Here is an 8,076-nt window from a genome sequence, read left to right as displayed (position 1 = left end):
TTTTAACAAGAATTCAAAAATATAGGAAAGCAAATTTTAATTAAAAAATAAAATATGCAAAATATTACATAATTTATACTTTGATATATGTGTGTGCATGTGTGTAAGAGAGATAATAACTTAGCTTTAATGATTACCCATTTACTCAACCTCCGAAGGAAATTATGACTTTAGCATTGTGACTAAGCTTTAGGAGAGAAAATGTCCAGTGTTCCAGAGCTGCATCCTGATGAGTGAAGCAGAAGCTTTTCAGTAAAGCTCTGCAGACTTCACTCTTACAAAATCACTCCTGGCTAAGAGGAGAAGTCATTATATCCTTTCATGGGACAGGCCACTACTCCTTCCTAACATATTTGTAACAACTTTTTTAAGTGAGTACATAGTTTGTCTTCCACAAAAGAATGTAAATTCTATGCAAGCTGATATTGTGTCAATTTAGTGCCCTTTGGGCTGATTCTAGGCAATAGTCAGTGGCTAATATCTGTTTCTTAAGCTAATATCTGATAATCTTGATAGATATTGCCCAGTTCTTCAATTAACTTGGTGTGCAACTTTGGAGAATTTTTTAACCTTGCCGAGCATTGGTTTATTCAGGTGTAAGATGGATGGTACCCGATAAGCACCTCACAGAACTAGGAGAGTCAAAATGAGGTAGCACGATAAATGCACTTCTCAAAGCACCATACATATTTTACAGGCAAAAAGAGACAAAATACCAACTGTTCTATTTTTTCACCTTTCACAAGTATTCTTATGTCCTGAAATATGTCTGAGGTCTGAGCTACAACTCCTATCGAAGATATTCAAACTCAAATCATTAGTCTGTGACAACTTGAGCACTAAATCTAAGGTGACAGAAATAATTGACACAGCAATCATTACAATAGATATAATACTACAATCTCTCCTATGTGAGAAGGTAACAACTGTTCAAAAACCGCATTACAAAACCAATCTAAAAATATAAAAATTGAAAAAACAAATACCATATCAAAAATTCATTTCATTCAGTGTCCTCTCTCTCTCGGATAAGGAAACTTCCTTTTTGAGTAAGTGGAACTGATCCTAAAAGACCTATGACAATTCTCACCACCACCTGAACCTATGGACTTGCAGTTTCTTCTCTTACTGTGCCGAACTCTCTCTGTTCTTACAAAAGACAGATTCTGAAAATATTATTCTTTAATTGAAAGAAGGAAGATCTCAAACCAAGGAGAGCAAATTCCACTTTGAGAAATCCCCCACCCCGCAAAAAAAGAAAAGAAAAAAGAAAAAGAGGAAATTAAGTATTAAAAAGGAAATTATAAATAGCAAAGTAGAAAATAATGAAATTGAAAACAGAAAAGCAATAGAGAAAAATCAATGAAACCAAAACCTAGTTTTTGAGAAGATTAATAAAACTGATAAACTTCTAAGATTGAGATAATTGGGGAAAAAAGGACAGAATACATACATTACCAGTAAGAAGAATGATAGCAGTAACAACCCTAGAGATTGTATAGAAATTATAAAGATAGTAAAAAAAAATTATAAAAGTTTTCATGCCACATATTTTGACAATTTAGATGAAATGGGCAAATTCCTTAAAAGACACAAAAGAAAGAAAGAGATAGTCTGAACAGTTCTAATCTATTGAAGAAATTAAATTTGTAGTTCAAAACCTCTGACAAAGAACTCTCCAGTCCCTGGTAGCATCCTTGGTTTATTCTACCAAAGATTTGAAGAAAAAACAAAAGCAGTATTGATTTTATACAAACTCTTTCATAAAATTAAATTATTCTATGAAGTCACCATTCACCAAACAACAAAACCAGAAAGAGACATTGCAAGAATGAGAACACTGGAAATTTGCTGAGACTAGATTTCAAGTGCTCTCATCACTCACAAAAAGTTATCTAGGTGCTAATTAATGTTAATTAGCTTGACTGGTAATCATTTATCTCTATGTGTACATATGTATGATAGATATAGATATAGATAGATGATATAGATATAGATGATATTGATATATAAAATCATCATGTTGTACACTTTCAATATATACAATTTTTATTAAGAAATAAAAGATCAACCCCTCCACCTGTGCCCACTATCTCATCCACTCTCGTATTCTTGAGAATGCTATTTCGGCCATTCTGTCAATGCCTTGAATTGTCAGTTGTTAATTTTACTCTTTCTTCTAGACCTTTCCCATAGCTTAAAAACATCCTGTTATTTCTACCATTAAAAAAATAAAACAAAGAGAAAAGAAATACTTCCTGGATTTTGCATCTTCTTTGATTTTTCTTCATTAACGTCTTCCCAATAGACCAGAACTCTTCTAAAGGGTTCCCTCCCTCCTCTGTAAGATGCTCTTTTCCCCCAGTTAGGCTTCTGACTTCCTCGCAGACACTCCGTCTGCTCTTTGCCAGTTGCTCTTTATCACCTGACCCCTAGACAGTGGAGAGCTGCAGCGTTTCTGCCTTTGGAGCTGTTCTGGGCTATACCTAAAGTTATTCTAGCAATCGCACCCTCTAACCAGATTTATATTTCCTATCTGTACTTCTCCGAAATCTATACTCTTATATACAAAAGCCTACTTGGAATTTTTACTTCATTATCTAATCAACATCTCAAACTTATTTTGTGCCTAACTGAGCTTCTGACATTCCACCCCCTCCCCAGCCCTCCACCCCGCAATTGTTTCTTCCCCATGGCTCCCCAGCTCATAAAATGGCAACTCCAGTTTTTCCAGTTGCTAAGCCAAAGCCTTATAATCATCCTTGACTGCACTCTTTCTCTCACACCCAGTGTATAATCCATCAGCAAATTCTTCTGACTCTATCTTCAAAATACACTCTGAAGCTAACCACTTTTTATCACCTCCACTTTAATTCCTCAGTACAAGCCACTATCTTATTTCACTTAAATTATCACAATAATCTAATTACTATTCTTGCTTCCACTCTTTTAGTATTCATTCGACATTATACATCAGCACTACACATTCAGTCAGAATAATTCTGTCTAAACATAGTTTTATCATGCCACATCCTTCATCATAAATCTTTAATAACCAGGCATGAGTTGCCAGTTCTTTGATAAAGGCCCAATACTGCTACCTGGGAGTAATTTTCTGTTGTGTTCGGCTCTGCCCTTGGTCTCTTGGTTATTCTCTCTGAGTCATCTCCCCTCCACACCCCCATAAAAAGTGGCCTGTGTTTACAACTGAGTAGTTTTCTTAGCCTGCTTCCTGCCCATAGATGTTTTGTATCTGATGGCACAAACATGACCTCTTTGTTTTTTACTGTCTGTCCCTTTAAACCTAGGCTTGTTTAATTTCTTCAGAAATGTTTTGAGCTCTGTATGCATCATTTTTGCATTACACTTTATTGGCCAAAAGGTGCACTTCAAATTTATTCAAGAGAAGCCCTTCTCAGCCTTTGGTGCCTGTATGTTTACTAACAGACAATGCATTTGGAGAGTCTATTGTTTCACTGAGAGTTTATAAGATATATCCTTAAGATCCTTAGAAGGTCTGTTGACTACTTCAAAGGGCCTATGAGGTACCATATGAAAACTATCTGAAGTTTAAAAGGGTTTGACAGTTCCGTACTTGGATGTACCTTTACCCTTAGATGTTTCAATGTCAGCAATCAGGCTTTTATTTTTATCCCGAGTCTGTTTTCGGGGACAGACTGGGAGTGCGAAACAATTATGGTTTCAAATCCAGAAAATCCTAGGTCCTTTATCTTCCCTCTAGATTCTGCTTGAAAACTGAATAAATTCTGTCTTTAGTTCGCTCTTTTTCTGCTCCTTATGATGAAATCGGTTGCTATTTTCAACGTTTAGCCTGAAATGCTTAGCAAGATCCATTCATTAGATCACATTTTCCCTATTTTCTTTGTTAGTCCAGACCATAATTTTGCTCAACTTTCTATCACTAAATAAAATATGTCTCCTTTCTTCCCGCTTCCTGTGATCTTTTTCTCATTCGTATTTACTCTTCCTCCAACAGCCTCTTTGGGGCTCATAGGGCTTTTGTGAAGAGTTTCCACAAGGCTCGTCTAGCTCCCACCTACCGCCTAACCCCAAAACCAATGCCACATGTTTAGATTTTTGCTACTGCCAAACATAACTTCCAGACACCAGATTCTGTTCCACTTATTAACCCTGTATTATGAACCACCTTCAAATTAGCGGTATAAAATAACAATCATTTTATTATATTTATGGATTCTATGGGGGCAGAGAGCAGGCAATAGGGGATTTACAGTTTGTCTCTGGTCCAGGATGTGGAGCTTCAGTGTTTGGAGGTTTATGAATAGAAATTAAAGGGACTATAGAGAACACCCAGAAATGAGGGGTTTCAAAGGAGATTTAAAAGCTTTTTGTATCGAGACACCCCACATGGTAAGAAATAAAATGGAAAAAGCCCTTTAGTAACAAAAGCCACATGCGTTTCTTCAGTTTAAAAAAGTCATTCAGGTTTTTTGCCAAGGTCACATTAAAGATGCTACTTTCCCACCTAAGCTTATTCCAGATGCCCACTAACCATCCACCATTCAATGCAGAGACAGAGGCAGGAGATCAAGAAAGAAACAACATAAGGCAGGCCTCAGAACTGAAGTTAGAAAGGACAAGGACTTTGAACATAGTTACCTGTAGATGGAAACAAGTAAATAGTTGGAGAACCTTCTAAATTTTGAAGATTTCGATTTCCGGAAAAACGATAAGCAAATAAAAACGATAAGCAAATAAAAACGATAAGCAGATAAAAACGATAAGCACCTTACCTTAAATGAGCTTTAAATCCCTGAACTTGACCATAGAGAAGCAGGCTTTGAAAGCAGTACAGCCCCCAAGGTAAACATGTTTCCCAATTTCATCTCAGACTGCTCATTGATGGAAGAAGGACAAGATCCCATGAGACGACAAAGATGGAAACTACAAAGGAGTATGGGAAAGGGCACTGCTTTAGACTGACAAATTCCGTCTTGTCAAAGAACGTGCCCCACTGCCAAGACGGGAGTCTTCGCCAGCCCAGGTAAGCAGATGTTTATCAGTGCTGTGTACCAGTTATGTTCATGTGTCTCATTACTTCTTCTTTTTTTTTTTTTTTTCCCTGAATGAGAGCTTGAATCGTGGTGATCCTGTCCAAGCTCCTCCATTACATTGTGTGTATGGGGGAGGAGAGAGGGGCTGATAGCATCTTATAATAGTGTATAGGTCTCTATAAACACGACTTTCAGAAATCCTGAATTTTTAGCTGGTGCAATGACTGCCTAAGGCTTTAGATTGTGTCTCATGAGGAGTTGAGTGATATGTCCTAAGTGTGAGTAAAAGGATGTGCATGGTTGTCTGGCAGTCACGGGGGCTAATTGTCTACACAACTTATGCTCTACTGCTATAATATAGACTCACCGCTGGGAAGTGGAAGCTCAACAAGCAACTGATTTTTATACCCCCATTGCATGTAAGTGTGATTGTGTGACTAGTTCTCAGCAATGATGACTGTGCTATTTCACTTTTAAGCCAAGTTGGTAAAGAATCATTTGTGAATCCTTCACAGTATGTTTCCTCTTCCCACCGCCTTGATGCAAAGGAGCATGGCAAATGTGAGCCATGTGTTGAAGCCAGAAATGAAAGGACACTGGGTTTCTTCATCACTACTTGGAGAAAAGCTGCCTGTAAATCAGGGGTAGTCATCTGGACTTTATACAACTGAGAAACAGACTTCTCATGTAAGTTGTTATACTCAGAGGTAAGCTGTTATATCAACTGGGATTATCCTACATAAAACAATCTGTAATAAAAAAGCATAATGCAAAATTTACCTGCATCAAAGTATGGAGATAAGAGTGTGACTGGGTTTTCTTATCTGGTAGATAAAAGATTTTGTTTTTCATATACTCAGGCAACAAGCACAAGTCATACATATTGTCCTCTCTATGCAACGTTAACTAAATAAAATAAATCAAGCATTTGTGAATTGAATCTTACAAGCATTGATCCTTCCAATCAACATAGTTATTTAGCTTCTATTGTTTTTTCCTGGTGGTTATAAAGGATATTGCCCACAAAGGCTATATAGTACTTTAAGTAATAATGAAAAACTTCTATAAGGTTCTGTACATTCATAACATACCATATGCTATATGCCATGAAAGGTAAAATGGTATGTTTTCTTATAAGTCAGAAGAGAAAGATTGATTGAGTCCTTTTTGGGTAACAGTGGACCATATTTTAGAATGGGTTTTATTTTAGCTTAAGCCAGGAAATTGAGTCATATTCTAATAGGCAGAGGTAGCAACAATGTGTCTGAGACAGGGAAAATATTAATTGGCAAAAGAACAGAAAGAGGAAACACAGATTACTCAGGATTCTAGTGGTTTGAGCCTCTGATGTTGGGAAAGGAAACTGGGAAATGAAATTGAGACAGAAGGTATGCCAGATCACAGGAGAACACTGAATCCCAAGCCCAAGCTCTTTAGTTTTATTGGCTAAGCTTTGTTAAGCAATGGAGAGGCACGCCCAGTTAATTTTCTCCCGGAGTAGCTTGTCAGGACCGGAGTAGATAGGCTTGGGAGAGAATTTATATCACAGAAATAATGTTGTTGAACCTTGAAATAAAAATTCTTGCAGAGGCTTTCCTCTGGAGTTTAAGGCAAACCTAACAATAATTTGTTTGAACTGAATCACCTGACTTGGGCAATACTGCTTCCTTGTGATTTTTAAAAGACTTTCGGCTAACTTTTTCCTCATGTTGTACAGTGTGTTGGCAAACATTTAAGAGGCTTCCTCTGATGGTTATAATTAAGCTTCAAAGAGAACAGGTAAAGCCAGACATTTAGTTGGACTGAAACTATTTCCTTATTTCCATTGTTACCAATGTATAATCCAGCTGAGCTTTTTTCCCATCGCGTTTGCCAGAGAGTGAATAAATGTTTCAATTTAGGAAGGTAGAGAAAGTCAGTATGCCAGCAAGAATTTTTATTGCTGTCTGATTCATTTTACCTTAGGCCACTGTACACTCCGTAGACAGCATGACATTTCAGACCCTTTTCGGCCCTGGCTGATTTTCAGTCTTTTCAACCATCCTTACCAGGTGTCTATGCTCTAGCCTACTGAGCGACTTGTATCTGTTGTTCATATGGTCATTAGTCTTCACATGTCATGTCTGTTCTCATGGGTTTCGGCTTACTTTTACTCTACCAGTGTGTCCTCCTCCTCTTCTTTAGCATCCGCTCTCCAATTTCAACCTGTCTTATTTTGCTACAGAACTTTTATTTATCCTTCAAGGCTCACACTTGCGCAAGCGTATCTTTTTCTTTTTTTATGAGAACTCTGATCCTAGCAAAATTAGTTGAATCTTTATTTGTGCACTCATAGAACTTTGAAAATATATTTTCTGGCATGTTATATGATTTATATTGCGTATATCTGACCTGCTAAAATGTGAGCTTCTTGACTTCGGGATTAATGCAATGTTATAAGTATTATATTCAAGGCATGCACAAATTACTATGAGAACATAAGGAAGCAAAGCCAACAGACCTATAGAAATCATTTAGAAACCTCAACATTCAAAGAGTGGCATAGAAAATTAGGAGGCAGTTTAGATAAAATAACTAAAAAATTAATAGGCAAAAAATGTAAGTAAATATAAAAAGGGTTTACATTTTTTCATTCAAAAAATATTTTATGACCGTGGACTCAGTCCAGGGAAATCAGTAGGAGAATTTAAAAGAAAAATAAAATAAACCCCTGTCTTGCCTTCAAGATCATTATAATCTCATGTTGTAGATAAAGCTACCCAACAAAAGTCCACCAGTAAGTACTGCAACCTAACAATTCAGTACCAACCTTTGTGGAACAGACCTACAAAATTTCTAATTAAAAAAAAAGTTCTAAGAAGAGAGAGATAAATGATTACAGAAATAGACTTGAACCATGTGTTTATCTTAAACACTTTTATTGATAAATTTGAAGCGATCACTAAAAGAGGGTTTCAATGTCAGGAGTCAAAAAGATTCCTCCGTATTGGGAGTGATGACTGGCCCAAATGAACAAGATGAAATACTCTCCCTGTAAGTT

The sequence above is a fragment of the Pteropus vampyrus genome, unplaced genomic scaffold, assembly GCF_000151845.1.
Source record: "Pteropus vampyrus isolate Shadow unplaced genomic scaffold, Pvam_2.0 Scaffold552, whole genome shotgun sequence".
Taxonomy (NCBI): Eukaryota; Metazoa; Chordata; class Mammalia; order Chiroptera; family Pteropodidae; genus Pteropus; species Pteropus vampyrus.
This window is presented reverse-complemented; position numbering follows the sequence as displayed.